A 20280-nucleotide genomic window follows, 5' to 3' on the forward strand; every position below is an offset into this window, starting at 1 on the left:
TTTTGCTTGCCTTTGTCCTGGTGTGTTAGACCAATATGATCTTAGTTGATTGAGTTCTCAGGTACGGAGTTCCTCTCTGATGTAGCTTTTCGATAGTCCACAGAAGGGTTCCGGACCCTGGAATGGGGTATTAGCTCCTTCTTTTGCGAGGCTGTCAGCTTCCTCATTTCCTGCAATTCCCTTGTGACCTGGCACCCACATCACAGTTACATTTTTGCGTTCCGCCAGCTTCTTGAGAGATTGTTTACAGTCCCAAACCAACTTCGACTCACATGTAAATGACTTTAGAGCCTTTAAGGTGGCTTGGTTGTCTGATAAAATAAGGACTTTTGCCCTACGGGTGTCTCGGTTGAGACATTCTTGGGCACTTATGTCTATAGCATGTATTTCTGCCTGGAAGATAGTTGGGGCGTTTCCAAGAGATTTAGATTGAAATTGAAATTGGGCCCAGTAACTCCCACTCCTGCCCTTTCATCTATCACATAAAAATGATATTGATAAATTAATAATAATATCTTTTTTTTCAGATCAAATAGTGAAGTTGAGTTCAAACAAAGATGAAGATATTAGAGGAGCAGAATGCATTACTCTTACAAGAATTAGAAACCAAAAACTTATTGATTCAGAAATATGAATTGGCAACGAAAACGGTTTTTACTTCAGGTCAAATTAGAAAACTGCTTAGTCCAAACAATACAAATATTCATTGGTCAGCAGAAGATATTGCCTCGGCAATTTCTTTACGTAGTGTTAGTCTCAAGGCATATAGGTTTCTAAAAGCAAATACTTTTCCTTTACCGGCCAAGTCCAGGGATTTTGAACAGCGTATTGAATTTAATGAAAAAAAAAATCAACAGAGTATAGTCAAGTTAAAAGATTATGTATACTTTCGTTTGATGAAATTTATTTGTCAAATAGAATTGATATCGACACGAAGCATCAACAAGGAACCTAATAAATCTTGTCAAGCAGTGATCGCGCGTGGTTTAACTTCTAACTGGAAACAACCAGTGTATTATCAATTTGATCAAGTTATGACTGAAGAAATTCTTATAGATTCATTCAGCAACATAATTAACATTCGTTCACAAATTAACTCATAATCATCTTCACCTCACAGGATCTATGAGACAGCGGGTGAGACCAGCTGTACTTCTTCTTCTTTGGGTGCCGTGTCCGTATTCAGACGTTGGCCGTCATCATGTTTACAATTTCCTAAAACCATTCTCTGTCAGCTGCTGCGCGAAACAATTCTTCTACTGTGGAACCACACCATTGTCTAATATTACGCAGCCATGAAAGTTTCTTTCGACCAATCCATCTCTTTCCTTCCACTTTTCCTTGTATTATAAGTCGAAGTAGATGGTATTTAGGTCCTCTAATTATATGGCCGAAGTATTCTGTTTTTCTCCTCTTTATGGTATTTATGAGCAGTCTGAATTAATCATTTGCAGAACATCTTCATTGGAAGTGTGCGAAACCCACGATATCTTTAGGATTCGTCTATAGCACCACAATTCGAATACTTCTAACTTGTTTAGCATTGTGGTTTTTAATGTCCATGTCTCTTCTTACGAATATTCATCGACAGGTTTCTGTTGCATAAAACTGGTTTCCAGGTCATAAAAGCCTTACGTGATATTTCGATCCTGGTTATTATCTCTTCATCAGAGTCACAATTTACATTTAACCAGCTGTTAAGGTATTTGAAATGATTTACCCTTTACATCTCCTCTCCATTAAGAGAAATCAGACCTTGATCTATATTGATCTTTCCAAGTGCCATCCACTTTGTCTTTGAAATGTTGATTTTAAGGCCTCTCCGATAACATGCTTCACTGACTAGATTTAGTAATGTTTGGAGATCATGTAAATTTTCTGCAAGAGTGGCTGTATCGTCATCGTATCTAATATTGTTGATTACTTCTCCACCTAGTCTTACTCCCTCTTTTCTGTCATCGAAAGCCTCCCTAAAGATTTCTTCAGAGTACAGATTAAAAAGAGTGGGTGACAAAACACAACCCTGCCGTACTCCACGTTTGATGGATATTTTTTCAGTCGGACTGTCTTCAATTTGGATAGAGGCTACTTGATTGTAATATAAGTATTTCAGCAGTCTTATATCATAGTGGTCAAGTCCTGCTGCCCGTAGACAATCGAAAAGTGTATCGTGTTGTACTTTGTCGAACACCTTCTCGAAGTCGATGAAACAACCAGCTGTACAGTTAATCTCAAATTCTGTCGCAAAGTGCATGGAGTATGTTGGAGAACAAGGACTTATGCCAAAGAATAGTTACTGGCAGGAATCTGCTAATATAACCCAATTCTTTAACGATTGGTTTGATATGCTAAATGCCATGTGCAAATTTGGATAATCTCCAGGACAAAATGCTTTTGGTACAGACATAAATACTCAAAAAGATTTGTTGAATAAAATGACGAAATTTATAAATTCCATGAACGTAGGTAAACATCAGAAACTCATTCCATTTCAGAAAGGAATATTACTAACCAACAAATCACTTACAGCTATGTACGATTATATACATAAAAAGTACCAGATAAATTATATTTTAATTGCTCGATTAAACAATGATGTTCTTGAAAATTTCTTTGCCTATATTCGAGGAATGGGTGGAGCCAATGATCATCCATCTCCCTTGGATTTCAAATATCGCATGAGATGGTATCTTTTGGAAAAACAATCAGCAGCTATTTTCACAGAAAATAGAAACACTCTAGAAGAGAGTTCAGAAGAAATTAACTTTGAGACTCCTCCAATTGATGATGTTCAAGCATAGGAAATTTTGCGCCTTTGACAGATGAAACTACAATACCAGGGAATATCGTTTATGAGGAAGAGGATTTTACTAATACTTATTTTTACATTATTACAACTTTATTAGAATTCATTTTAGATGATATAAAAGGCTGGCCGGGGTATTAGGAAACCCAAGCCTATAAAATTGAATTTAAATTTTTTTTTTATTTTTTTTTTTTATTTAATTTAACGTGCTTGTGACAGCTTCGGCCATTAGCACGAGGCACCGTGGATACAATTATATATAAGGTACAATTACATATTATAATATACTATAGTTATATATTATTTAGTAAGTTTTCTAGCTTCAGGAACTGGATAGCTGTGATGACTTGACTCTGGTTCGATAATATATCTGTGATGCCTTCATGCCCAGTTCTTGGCGTCGTTTATTGTAATGAGGGCAGTCCACAAGGATGTGTAGAACGCTTAGTGGAGATTGGCAATAGTGACAGATTGGCTTAGGTGTAGAATTCATTAGGTGACCATGTGTAAATCTGGTGTAACCGATACGTAATCTTCTAGCAACAACCATCTCATTTCTAGTTATACCAGGGATAATAAACCGCTCAATCGTCTGATCTATTTGGTGTAAAAATGTAGTGGATTGTTTCCAATCATTCTGCCAGTAATTTTGTACGAGTTTCTTTATATTAGTTTTTAGGTCACTGGCAATTTGTATATTATGTGGAGTACCATTGGATACAGCAGCTTCTTTGGCAAAGCGATCAGCGTTGTCGTTACCCATAATACCGATGTGGGAGGGAATCCATATGATAGTGATATGGATGTCGTGGATGATAAGATTTTGGTAAGTGTCATGGATTTTTTTCTACAAGAGGGTGATTAGTAAATAGATTATTGATGGACTGGATAAAGGCAAGGGAGTCTGTACAGATGGCAATATGTTGATTGGGTGCTGTACACAGTTTGAAGGCTTGGTAAATAGGCATACAGTTCACCAGTGTGAACGCTGCATGTGGCAGGTATTTGACATGAACTAACGACTGTTTTCATAGTGGTAACCGCATAACCAACCCCCTTTTCGCTCTTTGATGCGTCAGTGTAGAGTACCCGATCGAATTTCTTAAAATTAAGAATTTCTAGTAAGGATTTCTTAATCAAATCCTGGTTCGTTTCTGCCTTACTAAACTTTGTAAGTGACACATTAAATTTCGGTAAAGTTTTGGTCCAAGGAGAATTCTGCGGGATCGGGAGAGGGTTAGTTAGGGATAAATTTATATGTGGTATTAAAGTTGGAAGTAGGAGGGCGATAGTGTGTATGCGTGGAGCAGGAGGATGAGTACTAGTATAGTTGGGTAATGTCAACAGTGTGTGTACTGGATTAGAAAGGTTAGCTGAAGTAGAGGCAGCATAAGAAAGGAGGAGATATTGGCGCCTAAGCCAAAGAGGGGGTTCGTTGGCTTCGCGGTAGAGGCTCTCATTTTTTTTTTTAATTTATTCTAACTATTACCTGTTCTTCTAGGCATAATTTTTTATCAATATATTATATAAACTACAGATAGATGGAAGACTGCAGATTAAAAATTAAGATCTATAAAGTAACAGCCAAAAATTGTGATCTGGGGTCAAAATAGACCCCAGCCAGTCCGATGAAGGTTAACAATGATAATGCCAAATATAGGGGATATAGTTCATACAGAAGGAAGATGTAACAATATAACAAGCAATGTATGTTGAAATTGTATTTTGCTTTTAAAATGTATTGAAACTGCTTTTCAGACACAAAAAAAATGGTTCGATTCTTTTCTTTTGTATTTACAGCGATATCTTAAGATATTTCTACAACTTATAAATTGTCGCCATTGAAATTAATTCTAAAGGCGGACTTATAAGAACCATATCCTACAAAAAGTAGAAGTTAGCAGATCAATATTTTACGTTGCTAGGCGACCAAATAACAAACAATTCCGTTAACATACAAACAGCCATTTTGTATATTGCAATACTAAATTTGAGTAATTCACAATGTACTTTTATATGTTAGTTCTTTTTAAATGTATGTAAAGTGCTCTCAAAATATTGTAATCAGGATTGGATATAAAATTCCTCATTATTCTGGCTTATTTGTAGTTAGGTCACCACAAATTTTCGCTAAATGTCGGGTCATTTATAATTTTATATAAATTTTTGGTTATATATCTAACTTTTTCACATTTTTGAGAAAATTAAACAAAAAAAAATGTATTTAATAAACCAAAAATCTATAATTATCAAATATTTCTTTCATATAGGGGTTAAAGTAAATAACGAGCAGCATTTCCCGAATTTAAGAATATCGTAATTATTGTTTGACGAAAAAGTGTGTAAATTAGATATACAGGGTCTTCCAATAAGGACTGTCGAAGGATAAATTTGTAGTGTGGTGGATAAATTTGAGTCCACTGATTTTTGCTCACAAGAACTTAACCTTTTACAGATCACAATTTGAGAAATTTTGAGTCGTGACTTTGACCTGTATCTGTACAAATCTCAAGTGACCCAAGAACGGAACTTAAACGACGTACTTTAGAGGAGCTAGAATTTTCATCTGTAATTTTTTCATCGTTTCACTGTAATTTTCATCGAAAAATCATCGTCAGCGATGAGGTTCATTTTTAAATGAAAGATTAACGAGCAGAATTGTCAAATTTGGAACGATACCGATCCAATAGCGTCCAATGCATCTCAAAGTAGTCAGTGTTTGGTGTAGATTTTGGACTGTCGGCATAATTAGTTCATATTTTTCTTTAAAATGGCACAGCTAATGCATGATGAATATTCTACGTTGAGGTGATGTGAACTGGCCACTGAGATCGTAAAATTCAACCCCGTTAACGGTTTCGTTGGTGCGGTTCGAGCGGCTGCGACTGCAATTGACTGCACTCGCAGCCACAATGCAAAGTGTTTTATTTTGTGCGTCTCCAATTTTATACGATCTTTATTTATTAAGCTCAACAGTTCTTGAAGGCCTACAATACCTATTACATATTATATACAATGCTATATCCTATACAACTATAATATATACAATATTACATTTGTTTATATAAAACACTTAATACTACACTTAATATTCCTGATAGTCTTTTCAGACATTTCTTTACCACTTCCTTTCATTGTTTTCTGTCCAAAGCTTTTTCTTTTCAGTTTACAATATTAATTTTTTTTAAGTCTTCATATACGCTGTGCTTCCATCTAGTTCTTGGATTCCCATCTTCTTTCCCATTATTTCAATGTGTCCGAAGTATCGGATTCGCTGTGCTTTGATTGCCGTCGTTATTTTTGGTTCATTATATAGTTCTTCAAGTTCCTTATTATTTCTTCTTCTTCATTGTAAATCTATTTTCACGCGTCCATATATTGCTCGTTGTATTTTCCTCTCACATCTTTCTAAAAGGTCTATTTCTGATTTTTTAAGCACCCATGTTTCACATGCATATGTAATTGTAGGTCTGATAAGTGTTGTGTAGATTCTTATTTTTCTTTTTCTTGAGACCTATTTGGATTTCATTAATGGATGCAATGCTCCATACTTTTTGTTTACTTTTGCTATTCTTGCTTTTATCTCCCCTTCCTTATGCCCATTTTCATCTACTTTTACACCCAGGTAAGTAAATTCTGAAACTCTTTTAAACGCCATGATTTTTCTCCTTCTACCTCCAATGTGGAATTGCCTTCTTTTTCTTTATCTGTTTCTCCAATTATTATGTATTTTGTCTTTTCCTCATTTATGAGAAGACCAAAAATGTTTGCTTCTTTTGTTATATTGCTCATTAATTTTTTTAGCTCTTTCTTACTTGTTGTTAATAGTGTTAGATCATCTGCGAATGCTATACATTGATGGCCATTTTTAAATATCGTTTCATGTGTGCTTATTTTAATTTTTCTAATTATTCCTTCCAGTATTACATTAAAAAGAGTCGTTGATAGTGGGTCTCCTTGTCTTAATCCTTCTTTTGTTTCAAAATTATTTGACTTATGTCCTTTCCATGCTTTTTCGTTTGTGGAGTTATCCATAGTCATCTTTACCAACCTGACGATTTTACTTGGTAAGCCCATTTCTTTCATTAGTGCGTATATCTGTTGCCGCTTTACCGTATCGTAGGCCTGTTTAAAGTCGACGAACAGGACGTATACTGCTATTTTATGTTCGTAGCACGTAGTCTGGATTTCTTTTAACGCAAATATTTGATCTGTTGTCGAGCTATCACTTCTGAATCCTATCTGATATTAGCTCAATATCTTTTCCGTGTATTGATTCAGCTTTTTTCTTATGTTTTTCAATATTTTGTACACGACTTCTAGCAACGCGACAGCTCTATAATTTTCACATCTCATTTTGTCACCTTTTTTACGTATAGGGTATATCCTTGCCCAGGCCCATTCTCCTGGAATTCTTTATGTTTCCCATATACTTTTTATCAGTCTTTTTTGTATCTTCTTGTGTGGTCTTTTTCCTCCTGCCTTTATCATTTCCGCCGATATTTCTGTTATTCCGTTATTCCTGGGCTTTTGTTGTTTTTTAGTCCTCTTATTTCATTTTCTATTTCGTCCCTCGTAGGTGTTTCTACTACTATATGATCATCTTCAATTTCCTGGTTTGTTTCCCTTTTTCTTCGTTTTTGTTTAGAAGTTGTGTAAAGTAAGTTTGCCAATTTCTCATTATTTCCCCAGGTTCATTTAATATTATTCCTTCTTCATTTTTCATATATGGGTTATGTTTCTGATATCCACTTTCCATTTTTCTTGTTTATCACTTTGAGTTTGTCTTCGTTGGATTTTCTTTTTTTATTTCCGCATGTTCTCTTCATAATTCTCCTTAATTCTCTATATTGTTGTGTGCTAATGTCACTATTATTTCTTAAGTTTTTTATTCTTAATTTTCTAATTTCTTCTGCTATTTTTTGACATTCCTGATCATACCATTCCTTTCTTCTTCCTCATGTACCATGTCCTTTCAGAACGTTGGTTACCATCAGAGCTATCTTAATTTTATTCACTGCCACACTAAATAGCTTGCTTACCAATCTCGCAAGTTCTTCAACCATGATGTTCTTCTTCGTCCTGAACTGCATTTGCCTGCTATTTTTCCTTGCATGATATTTTGTAGCAACCTATATTTGGGACCTCTAATTATATGCAAACCTCTGCTAAAGCAGATGACGACCACCGACTAGATGGACGGATGATATCAAGCGCATCACCACAAACTGGATGTAAGAAGCTCAAGATAGAAATAGGTGGAAAATTTTACGGGAGGCCTACGTTCAGCAGTGGACAAATATAGGCTAATTGATTATAATTACATGTCCGGAATACCCCAGCTTTCTCTGCTTGATGCTTTCTATGATTTATTTTCCATTAAGAATTTCCATTTAAAATGAAAAAGACAGTAAAGATTTGATTTCACGCACAAAGCGTCTATGTATATGTTGATACGTATTTCGACTTAATAAGTCTCATCAGAACAGTTATTCATAGGCGTTCTCAACGTGAAAAATAAATCTTCTCTGTCTTTAAGAAACAACAATAAAATGGCTTCGTTATGGACGCAATAGCGACATCTGAGACATTTTTTTTGTAGTTGTCCCAATCCGACCCCTTACCGTTCAACTTATCCACGACCCAGCTCTCCAAACAAATCCTTGAGTGCCGTTCGCACAGTATCATTTATTTTGCTTGCCCTATCTCTACCCAGTAACTTCTGTCCCAATTTTCCAACCCCTATAATTATACCCTATGTGGTAGGCAAAATATCTTCGTTACAAGTTTTCCGTAAGCTGACCATGTTAGCACTAACATGGAGAGTCCTACTTATAGCAAGATAGCAATAGCAAGAGATAAGTCACCAATCGGCAATGGAAGCATCGGACGACCGAGCAAAAGATGGAGTGACAACTTTCCATAGAGGTATTAATCCGCCAAGGAATAAGCAGAATTGCTTATAAAGAGGAAGAAGAAGAAAAAGAAATTGTTAATTGCTTGCAATCTTTCGTCTATTTTTGGGACCTTTAGAGTCGTATAGAGACCCAACGTATATATCCCCTTCATGTTTTTCCTCTTGATGTATGTTTAGTAAATTTTTGAAATATTCTTGCCATGTTTGAAGCAGCTCCTCTTTGTTGATTTGTTTAAAGCTTACTTAAAATCGGAAGCCACATTTTATAGATAAAAGAATTTTTTACAGTAGTATTTATAGTATGTCCAAATACCATTTGAAACCACATGCTCACATGTTTTGTTTAAACAAATTACGAAGAAGAAGTGAGAAAGAAGCAACAAAATCTTTATTGTTGTTTGTAATGTATAATTGATACTAAATCATCATTGTACAGAAAATAAATGTAAAGGAAATAACAAGAAAGATATCATTTGGAATTTGTACTTGAATCGATTGTCAAACTTTTCTGTTTCTTTATTTATTTCACTCCTATATATAATTAAAAAATAAAGTTCTACATTTTTAAACATTTTTTTGTTTCAGGATTCTAGTCCATCTCTGCAAATATCCGTCTACAAACGTAAAGAAATTTAACTTAGAAGGTAGGAGGCGGCCGCATGTGCTGACTTTTCGACCAATACCACTGGCTGGAAAGCACTTTTCTGCGGCATTTGTCCGCATTTTTGTTGTTTTTCTCAGCCCGGGAAAACCCTTTCGGGGTTTTTGGCCAGGTGAAGCACATCCCGGACCCCGAATTTATAGGATGCACTTCGGATGTAGTTTTACTGATGTTTCTGATGTTTGTTCGTCGAGAAAATGTATAAAAACCGGATACGGATGTGGCATACTGATTGTGTATATATTTCTGCAGTTCAAGGTACACATGTTTGGTCGAGACAGGATTGACAGTTTCGTTTATCAATTGCCCAAGCAAAAGTTACTGAAATTGGAATTTAAGGCATAAACTTTTCGAAATCCAATTGGAATATATTTTTTAAGATTACTGGTATTTTATATTGTCGAATATCTTCGTTTGAGTTTACAAAAATAGTTTGCAACTGCAATGAATGCGGCAAATTTGAGTGTGTTAAGTACGAGAAAAGCATTTTGGTAATTGCTATAATCTACTAAGAATTTATGGACTAATATGCACAACAGGAACTTGTGTTTACACAGGTTAATAATAATAACACTATTATTATATCTAATTAGAAAATAAATAAGTTTTATTGTTTTACAAGTACAAGTGTAATGTGTACAGATATCAATGACAAGTGACAATAAGTCATCAGACATCAATAAAAATAAAACGTCTTGCCAACGTACATAAAATATTTATAGTACTGAATTGTACAGCAACACCCCTCTTAATTCTACAAAAGAACAAATGAATTAAGTACAAACTGCAAACAAAATTACAATAAACTAACAAACTGTATAAATAAACAATAGTTTTAGAAACATTCAAACAATTTCTCAATAATTCAAATTGAGTAACAGGCAATGCCTTGGTCATATTAGCTAACTCTTTATTTGAAGGAACATACTCAATAACAAAATTTTCTTTATTTACAATATCTTTTACGAAATGATATTTTACATCTATAACTTACTAAGGACAACAATAATTAAAATCTCAGGTTGTAAAATTATTATCATTCTCGGAGACTTTAACGATAAGCTGGGAAAGCGATTGGACGGTAATGGTAACTTTGTTGATAATTTTGGCATCGAAAATACAAATGATTGAAGAGAACGACTGCTACAGTTTTATACTAGTAATAACTGTCATTAAAAACATCATTTTTCAGCGACACATAAGGATATTGTATGTCTGGATAACACCTGATGGTCTTATAAAGAATCACACTGAGTTTTTAACAACCAAAACTTTAGCAGCTGCAGTTTATAATAGTAACCACAGATTGCTGATGATAGAATATAAATATTTCAGTCATCCGAGATTTGACTCCTAAAAATCATACAAACAAGCTGAGTTTTGTCGAAAATATCAATTTTGGAACCCCAAAAATGATTGAAAAAAGTTAACCACTTTTTCAACCAACTTACACCTCAAACAATTAACGGAATTCGCAGAAAACCTTTCGTTGTAGTAAAAGGCACGGTAAACTGCACTGGTGTTCTCCATAATATTTAACACTTTGCTAAATTTTGGGTATAAAATAAATATATGTCATTAACCCGTTGTTCATAGTTTTGCATATTTTGTTACATTTTTTTTATACTTAGTATTCTTGCATGATTCTTGTTCCCAAGAATCATAGGAGACTTCACCACAACAAAAGGGCTCCTGCAGGGTTGTTCCACATCTCCAACCCTATTCAAAATATACTTAGAGAAAGCCTTGACTACATGGAAAAGAAAATGCGAAGGCATGGGAGTACCGGTACGGAACGAAAACCTATATACGTTAAGTTTTGCAGACGATCAAGTAGTGATTGCACAAGACCAAGACGACGTCAGCTACATGATGAAGAAACTACAAGAAGAATATACCAAGGCTGGCCTAGATATTAACCTCGCGAAAACAGAGTACCTATCTACAAGTGAAGAAGACATAGAAGATCTACAGATTGATGACAACGTAACAATCAAAGGAAAGGATAAATTCAAATACCTGGGGTTTATAATCACGAAAAAGGCAACAACAGAGGAAGAAATTACACAAAGATTAGGACAAAAAAGGACAGCAATCCGACAACTTAACTCAGTATGGTGGGATAGACACCTAAATATGAAGACAAAAACGCAGATTTATAAAACATTAGTGCAAAGTATTATGACATATGGGGCCGAAAATTGGATCATAAACAAGAAAAACAGCAGTAAGATAATAGCAACAGAGATGGAATGCCTGCGAAGATGCTGCAGAGTAACAAGAATGGATAGGAGAAGTAATGACGAAATAAAGCAAAGAACATCAATAGAAACAGACATACTAACATATATAGAACAAAAAAGACTAAAGTGGTATGGACATGTAAGAAGAGCTAGCGACAGCAGATGGATAAAGAGAATAACCGAATGGAGCCCCATAGGAAGGAGGAAAAGCGGACGACCCCGAAAATCCTGGAGGAACGAAGTAGACGACGCCATGAGTAAGAGAGGACTAAACGATGGAGAATGGAACAACAGAGAGAGATGGAAACGGTTGAGCGAGGGAAGGCAGTGAATACTGTAGAATCCCTAAATATATATATTCTTGCATAATATAATTTTTTTTTTCGAGTATTCGAGCGATACTTCTTCTTCTTTTTATTGCGCCGTACCCTTTTGAAGGTTGGCGATCTAAATGGCAATTGCAGCTTTGGAAACTGATGCACGAAAGATTTCTGTGGATGAGCGATCTAACCATCTCCTCAGGTCTTTCAGTCACGAGTTCTGGCGTCTTCCAATTGATGTTTTGCCCTACACTATACCTTTCAATATGATTTGGAGTAATTCATATCTTTCACCTCTTAACACATGACTTAAGTATTGTATTTTTTCTCTTTAATTAGGCTGAGTAATAAGACGCAACCTTGTCGCACCAATTCGCAAGTCTTGTTAGCGATACTACCTATGCAATAATAATGGTCATCATTCGTGATACAGCCCTATAGTAGAGAATCGACATTTTCAAGTCTATTTAGCCAGTCAGCTCTATCCATTGACAACCGTTGCCAGTTTGCTGCACCTATTTTATTACCATCATCATTTACAATGATGTTATACATAACATACATCATTACATACATACAAGTTTCGTCTACTCCTTCGTCTACTTCTTAATAGCTGTGAGATAAGGATTCGTCTAGGGGGTTATTTAGCTGTGATCTTGCTAGATGTCCTGGTCATTTTAGTCTTTCTCTTTTTATGAGAGATATTTGCGATCTTTACAATCAGATGTATGCTTTTGTGGTATATCTTATAGTTGCCCCTCCAATCCCCCAAATACCGTTTTCACAGATTCCACCGAACATTCCTCTCAAAAACATAGAAAACAGAAATAGTACAAATCCACGAGAAGTTGTATTTTTAAACGAAACGTGGATTTTTTCTAGGGGAAATAAAATGATATAGCAGGATGACCAGAACAGAAGTGTACGTAAACCAGGTGGTTATAGTGGAAAAAGATTTAATTTCTTATTTTGTTCCCAATCCTTGACTGCAGATTATCACGGTGAAGTGAATAGCACAATATTTACTAAATAGATAAATACACAATTACTTCCCAATTTAGAACACCCCTCTTTGATTATCATGGACAACGCATCCTATCATAGTGAAATCATGAATAAGAGCAAGCCATTTTAGAATAAGGCAAAACATTACTATAAATGATCACAACTTCGAAGTGGTTAAAGAATTTAAATATCTAGGAGCAACAATCACATATGACAAAAAATTAGAGCGAGAAGTTGAAACGAGAATAATGACAGGAAACAGATCTTTCTTTGCAATGCAACATCTAATAAAGTCAAAACTTCTTTCACGAGATACAAAAATCCGGATATATAAGACCATAATACGACCAGCAGTTGCATATGAAAGCGAAAGATGGACGCTAACAAAAAGAGAAATAAATAAATTGCTGGTGTGGGCACGTAAAATTCTTCGAATGATATATGGCCTGTGCAGAGACAGCCTGACAAACGAATGGAGGGGCAGATACAATAACGAGCTAGAGCCTCTATTCGAAAAAGAAAATCTAGTCAGATATGTAAAGGCCAAGAGACTCAGATGGGCAGGGCATGTGATAGGCAGTAACGACAATCGCCTTATAAAAAATGTGTTCTGGGAAAGGCCAGAGGGAAGAAGGTCTGTAGGGCGGCCTAGAAAAAAGTGGAAAGATGCAGTCAAAGAAGATCTAGAGAAAATGGGAGTGCGACAATGGGAATTATTGGCACAGGACCGACAAACATGGAAGGCAATAGTAAACGCGGCAAAGACTCACGAAGAGTTGTAGCGCCATTGATGATGATGATGATTATTTTAGAATTGAAGTAGAAGTCAAAAAAAGGGCGTTTTAAGATTTTAAGTCACTGAGTAAGTACTTTAATATTGTTATGAAAGAATTATTGCTCTGGTTAGTTTTACTATCCTTATATATAATTGTTTTTTGGGCCTTAAAATATCGTGACATGTTCTCCTTCAGTACTTTTAGTATTAACATTTTTGCCGCTGTTTATTAAATAGTATTTGGAAGCTAATTCAAACGTTTTTGCAACTCATGATCCCATAATATCGTTTGCGAAAACGTCGACTGCGTATCTTCAAAACTTCCTGGCAAACTGTTTAAGAAGCTAGTCTCCCCAAACGTAAGAAATCGGTGCTGAATTTGTGATGGGTCGCTTTATTAGACATCAGACTAAGTAAAACGGACGTTTAATTTAAATAAATTTATATTCAAATAAATAACAAAAATAAACGGAAAACAAGTGGTGTTGGGATGGGTAAGACAAGGGGCGATAAATACTTAGTTGAGGCAAAAGATGGGTTGAAGGCGGTCCATTAATACTCAACCCAAGCGAGAACCGGACTCAATCGACCAATACTCAATCGCAGGTAAGAGAAAAAGGACGGTTGCATCTGATCAGTACCCAGAGAGCCGAAGGTAGAAGTTCTTACGAGAACAATACTCCAGATTTAACTTAGTTCTCTGTTGGTTGTACACGGCGTTTACTATACTTTGGTGGTTATATTTTGGTGCCAGCTTGCTGATGAAACCTTCGCTAGCCAAGGATAGATGGTGTTCCTTTTCCATGATACGATCTCGATCACGAATTTACTTAAGTTTTCTGCGCAGACCTGTATATTTTGGCATTTAATTACATCTATCTACCTTTCTTCAAAAAATAAGAAGTGATTGTGAAAACTGTCGAATCATGTCCTGACAAATGTATGGCATAGCAAAATTATGCTATGTCATAACCGCATACAGTCCATCTAATTTACTTACCGTTGCACGTCATTATCATTGACAGAGTTCGAAGTTGACATAGTTGCCAAAGTATAAAAAAATCCTGAATCCATTTTAAATCAAATAGGTCACATAATTATTGCAAAAGTGGATTATACAACAAAACAAATTAATATTTAATGTAAATAAATAGAAACAAAACAAAAGTTAAAAAATAATCTTGATAAAAACAATTTGAGCCGCTTGTATGTGTCGTATAAAGATGTAAAATAGAATACTTAAACAAAAATACTTTTTTCATTACTTATTAACATTAGTCAACACCGCAACTGTCAAAAAAGTGTTACCAATTTATGCCAAAATATCACCTTCGTTCGATTACAGTTACAGTGTGTTCCGAACAAATGATCTTCATAAAAACGCTTTATAATGCATTTATACAATTTAAAACAAACATATTATTGTGTCTTTCTTTAAGTTAACATTAATAGAAATCTTTAAATATTATTTCTACGCGTATATAATAAAATATGTCTAGTGGCTGTAATGCCAGTGTAGTCGGCAAAGTGATTCTAAAAAAGAACACACCTACCGCCTAAATATTTCGTGTTGGTATCATGTGACCTCACGGGCTATGACGCGGATGACGTTCAACGGTAAGTAAATTAGATGAATTATATATATTTTTGAGCAGAGAGTGTCGATGCTGGGATTTGTGTATGCTTTCTTCATCGTCTGAGATTAAAACCATTTCGTAAACCGGTATTAAACACTAGCAAGAAAATGTTCCCCTTTGTAGAACTGGGGAACTGTCCTATTAAATCAATTGAGACAGTATGCCAAGGCTTTCCTAGAGCAGATGATTGCATTTTTCCTGCTGGTTGCATCTATGATGGTTTATACTGAATGCATTTCCTACAGTTTCTAACATATTCTGCTATTTGTTGAAACATCTTAGGCCAGTAGTATTTTTGTGCTATTCGGCAAATGGTTTTCGCAATTCCTAAATGACCTACTGCAGTTAAGTAATGATTTTCCTCTAAAATGTATTTCTTTTGTAGCCTGGTATGCATAATTTCCATCGACTATTGAATTCCGGTTCTGCTAAATTTCGACTACTCCAAATATGTTTATATAGTCTTCCGTCTGATATTTGTAAATCGGGAAATTTGTCTGAGTTTAGAAGGATCTCCGTATAAACTGTATGTTTCTTGTGATTGCCGAGATAAAGTATCTATTACCATGTTGAGAACTCCATTTCTATATACTACATCAAAATCGTACAGTTGTATTTTAAAACTCCATCTGGCTAATCGACTTGAGGGTTTTTTGAAGTTTTTCAATAATTTCAAGGACTGATTTTTAACTTAGTTTAAATCTGTAACCTACTATAAATGGACTGATTTGCTTTATTCCATATACGATAAGATATAGAAAACAATATATATTTAATGAATAGCTTCTTCTACAAGAAGATCCATAGAAGATGGACTTGGAAGAGCCCCGATGGTAAGACAAAAAATGAGATCGACTTCATCATCACTGACAAAAAACATATAGTCAAAGATGTTACAGTCTTAAATCAATTTTCGGTTGCAAGCGATCATAGAATAGTCCGAGCAAGTGTAGAAATCAATATTAAGCAAGAAAGACTGAAGATGATAAAAAGTAAAAAATTCAAACCTTGGATGCGCCCAACGAATGAACTTGACTTTGAAAAATATATCACCAGTAACTTACTCAGAAATACAACAAGAGAAGACTAAATAACCTAAACGAAGAAATAGTAGATTAACACATTAATACAAGCTCAGGAAAAATTTGGCCCTAAACATGGAAAAGAACAAAAAATTAGTAAAGAAACGAAACAAAAAATGGAAGATCGTAGAATGCTGAGAAGTCAAGGAAATGTTGACTCACAAGATATAAACAGCATCAATAAAGAAATCTCTAAAGCCATCAGACGGGATATTAGAAAATACAACAACGAGAAAATTATAAAAACTATAGAAGACAACAAAAGCATGAAAGCATTGAAGAGAAAAATGGAAAATGGCAAAAAAGAAATCTTCCAACTTAAAGACAAAAATGGAGATATTATCTCAGATAGACCAAGCATATTACATATAGTGGAAAGTTTCTATGAAACATTATATAAAAGTCAAGTTATTCCAGAGCTCATCGAACAACCAATACAAAAGGTACATAATGTAGGATCGGAGGATATACCAGATATATCATGAGAGGAAATTCAACATGCCCTTAAAAATATGAAAAATAATAGAGCTCCGGGGGAAGATGGTGTAGTCATTAAGACAATTAAACTAGGAGGTCCACTTTTGATGTCCCGAATCCAACACTTTTTAATCTATGTCTGCATAGTGAAAACATTCCAAGTAAATGGAAGAATTCGGTTATAATCCTCCTCCACAAAAAAGGGGATAAATCAGATCTCGAAACTTATAGGCCAATTAGTTTGCTTAACCACCTATACAAGCTCTTTACTCGAATACTGACAAACAGATTCAAAGCAAAACTCGATTTCTATCAATCAGAAAAACAGGCAGGATTTCGAGCGGGACACGGAACAAACGACCATTTTCAATGCCTTAAAACTCTAGTTGAAAAGTCTATCGAATATAACAGACCCCTTGCTCTTATCTTTGTCGACTTCCACAAAGCATTTGACACAGTCGAAACAGTTGCTATCTTAAAAGCACTACCAGAATTAAGAATAGATCACAGGTATGCAAATATTATTCGAAATATATACGAAAATGCGACAACAACCGTTAACCTCCATTGCATTACTGAGAAGATGAAAATTGGCAGAGGAATGCGGCAGGGAGATACCTTGTCGCCAAAACTATTTATAACAGTTATGAAGTACGCATTTAAATGGCTAGAGTGGGAATCAAAGGGTATTAGCATCGATGAAAAGATATTCAATCATCTCAGATAAGCCAATGATATTGTTCTCATAACAGACAACTTAGAAGAAGCCAGAGTTATGCTACAACAACTACAGCAAGTAACCCAGAAAGTCGGTTTAAAAACAAACTATGGAAAAACAAAATTGATGACCAATCTCGTCCCCAATGAGCTCATAGAAATCGAAAAGTCGCCCATAGAACTTGTGGAAAAATATGTGTATTGGGGTCACGAAATAAGGTTAACGCGAGATAACCAAATATGCGAGCTACTCAGAAGAATAAGTCTGGGTTGGGCTGCATTCGCAAAAATGAGAGACGTATTTAAAACAAATATACCGATCCATTTAAAAAGAAAAGCTTTTAAGCAGTGCGTTCTACCAGTCCTCACATACGGAGCAGAAACCTTAACTCTCGCAAAAACATTTGCCGAAAAATTGAGAAGGACACACCGAAAGATGGAGAGATCAAAGCTTAAGAAATAGAATAAGAAACGAGGAAGTTCGTAGACGAACCGGAGTGGAAGACATTATCGAACATATTACAAGGCAAAAATGGAGATGGGCAGGACATGTTGCAAGAATGAAAGACGACAGTTGGACAAAAAAATTGCTTGAGTGGAGACCACGGGCTGACAAGCGAAGCCGAGGAAGACCCCCAACGCGAAAGACCGACGACCTCAAAAGAATCGTGACCAATTGGATAGCAGAGGCGCAGAACAGAAGCAGATGGAAAAGTCTAGAGGAGGCCTATGTTCAACAATAGACAACTCAGGGCTGATTGATGATGATATACGATAAACAGACATTTTTTTTCGGTTGTGGGGTATCTTGTCTCCGCTGGTGTGAGAATTCGACTATGGGATTAGTTAATCTTGGCCGTCATACTTCTGCGTTAATGCAATCCCAAGTTTACAGCTTGATACATCCGTTTACAGATAAAAGGTCTTTGAAAAATCGGATCACGTTAACACTGGTGCTGATGTAAGGTTTGATTTAAGTTCTTTAAAAGCGTCTTCCTGCTTATCGGTCAACTTCACTATGTTTTTAAGAAGCATGTTTAACGGTCCTGCTATTGTTGAATAGTATAATTACTATTTAAATGGGAATAAGCCACAATTAAAGGTTACAGTAAGTTTATTGACGTTTCAATTTCCACTTCGGAAATCGTTCTCAAAATAAAAAATAGCTTTAGTTGAATAATGTCCTTAAAGATTTTGATTTTCTCGGGTTTTTTCGTCTTCTATGGCTTTGTACTTCTGTGCTAAATCTTTCAATTCCGTTAAATCTTGAAAGTCTCGGTGGTGAATATAAACCTTATATTCCAGTAGCAAATTCCTATATTTATATTCTTTGGAATTCTTAATTTCTGCACAATGATCCTTCTCTTTTAATTAATGCTTAAATATCCGCCATATATCATTCCGCCAACTCGTTCTGCCTTTGATTTCTGTTTTTGATTTGCTCCTAAATTTGCAGCAAATATTCTCTTCGATAGAAAGCTTTCTTATAATATTCGTGTAATTTTGTCCACGATTTCCAATTTTTGTTGTTGTTTCGGTACCATAGTAATGCATAGTCATAACAATTCTGCTAATGTTTTTAGTAGATCTTGTTTATCAATCTCGTAGACCAGGTTTAATTCGTCTAACCTTTCCATAAAGTCTACTGCGTCCGAGTAAAAGTGTATACTTCACTTCCGTCTGGGTTTAATAACTCTGCCTGTGACATTTTGCCTCGGTATTTGTAGGTCTTGTCTTCTGAGGTTTGAAATTTCATGGGTTAGAATGTTGGGTTCAGATTCTTTGGAAGGTTTGACTTCTCTACTTGTCACACATTTACTTTCTTGCTTGAAAGGCACCAAGAAATGTGTTTCGTGGTTAAAGTTTAAACATGAATGAAGGCAATATACAGTGTGTAAAAGCCAAATGGAATAAATTCATTATTTAGGTTACTGTACATATTTATAAAAAATCCCGAAACACGTCAAATTAAAATTATACCTTGACATTCTTTAACGTAAAAATGCAACCCCTACCTTCAACCCCCTTAGAATGACAGGTACAACCCCCAATTTTTAGAATAGGAAGTATAGGCTTGTGATATATCGTTTGAAAGGTCTTTTCATTCTCCATTCAAAAATGTTATCGCTTTCAAGTGTATTAAGATTAATTAAGATAAAATAAATTAAAATCATGTGGTTACCGAAATTCGCTACAATACAATCAAAAACTAAAATGTAATGCAAAACGTAATAAAATGTAGAACACGAAAAAGAACTATGAATGTTAATGAAGTAGATGTTCAAAATGTTTACCGCGAACGTCTTGGCAACATCCTAATCTCAAATAAAACTGTCTTCTAACATTATTTAACATAACAGGCGTGATCGACCTAATCGCAAGCGTTATTCGTTCTTTTAAGTCATTTAAATCAGAGGGTTTAGTTTTGTACACACGGCTCTTCACATATCCCCATAAAAAGAAATCTAATAATGTAAGATCAGGTGATCGCGCTGGCCATTCAATCGATCCTCGCCTCCCTATCCACCGATTGGGAAATATTGTATCGAGGTACTGCCGGACATTAAGTTGGTAATGTGGTGGTGCTCCATCCTGCTAAAACCATATCGTATTCGCTGGAACTTGAGGATTTCCTGGATC

This window comes from Diabrotica undecimpunctata, chromosome 6 (assembly GCF_040954645.1).
Source record: "Diabrotica undecimpunctata isolate CICGRU chromosome 6, icDiaUnde3, whole genome shotgun sequence".
NCBI classification, from domain to species: domain Eukaryota; kingdom Metazoa; phylum Arthropoda; class Insecta; order Coleoptera; family Chrysomelidae; genus Diabrotica; species Diabrotica undecimpunctata.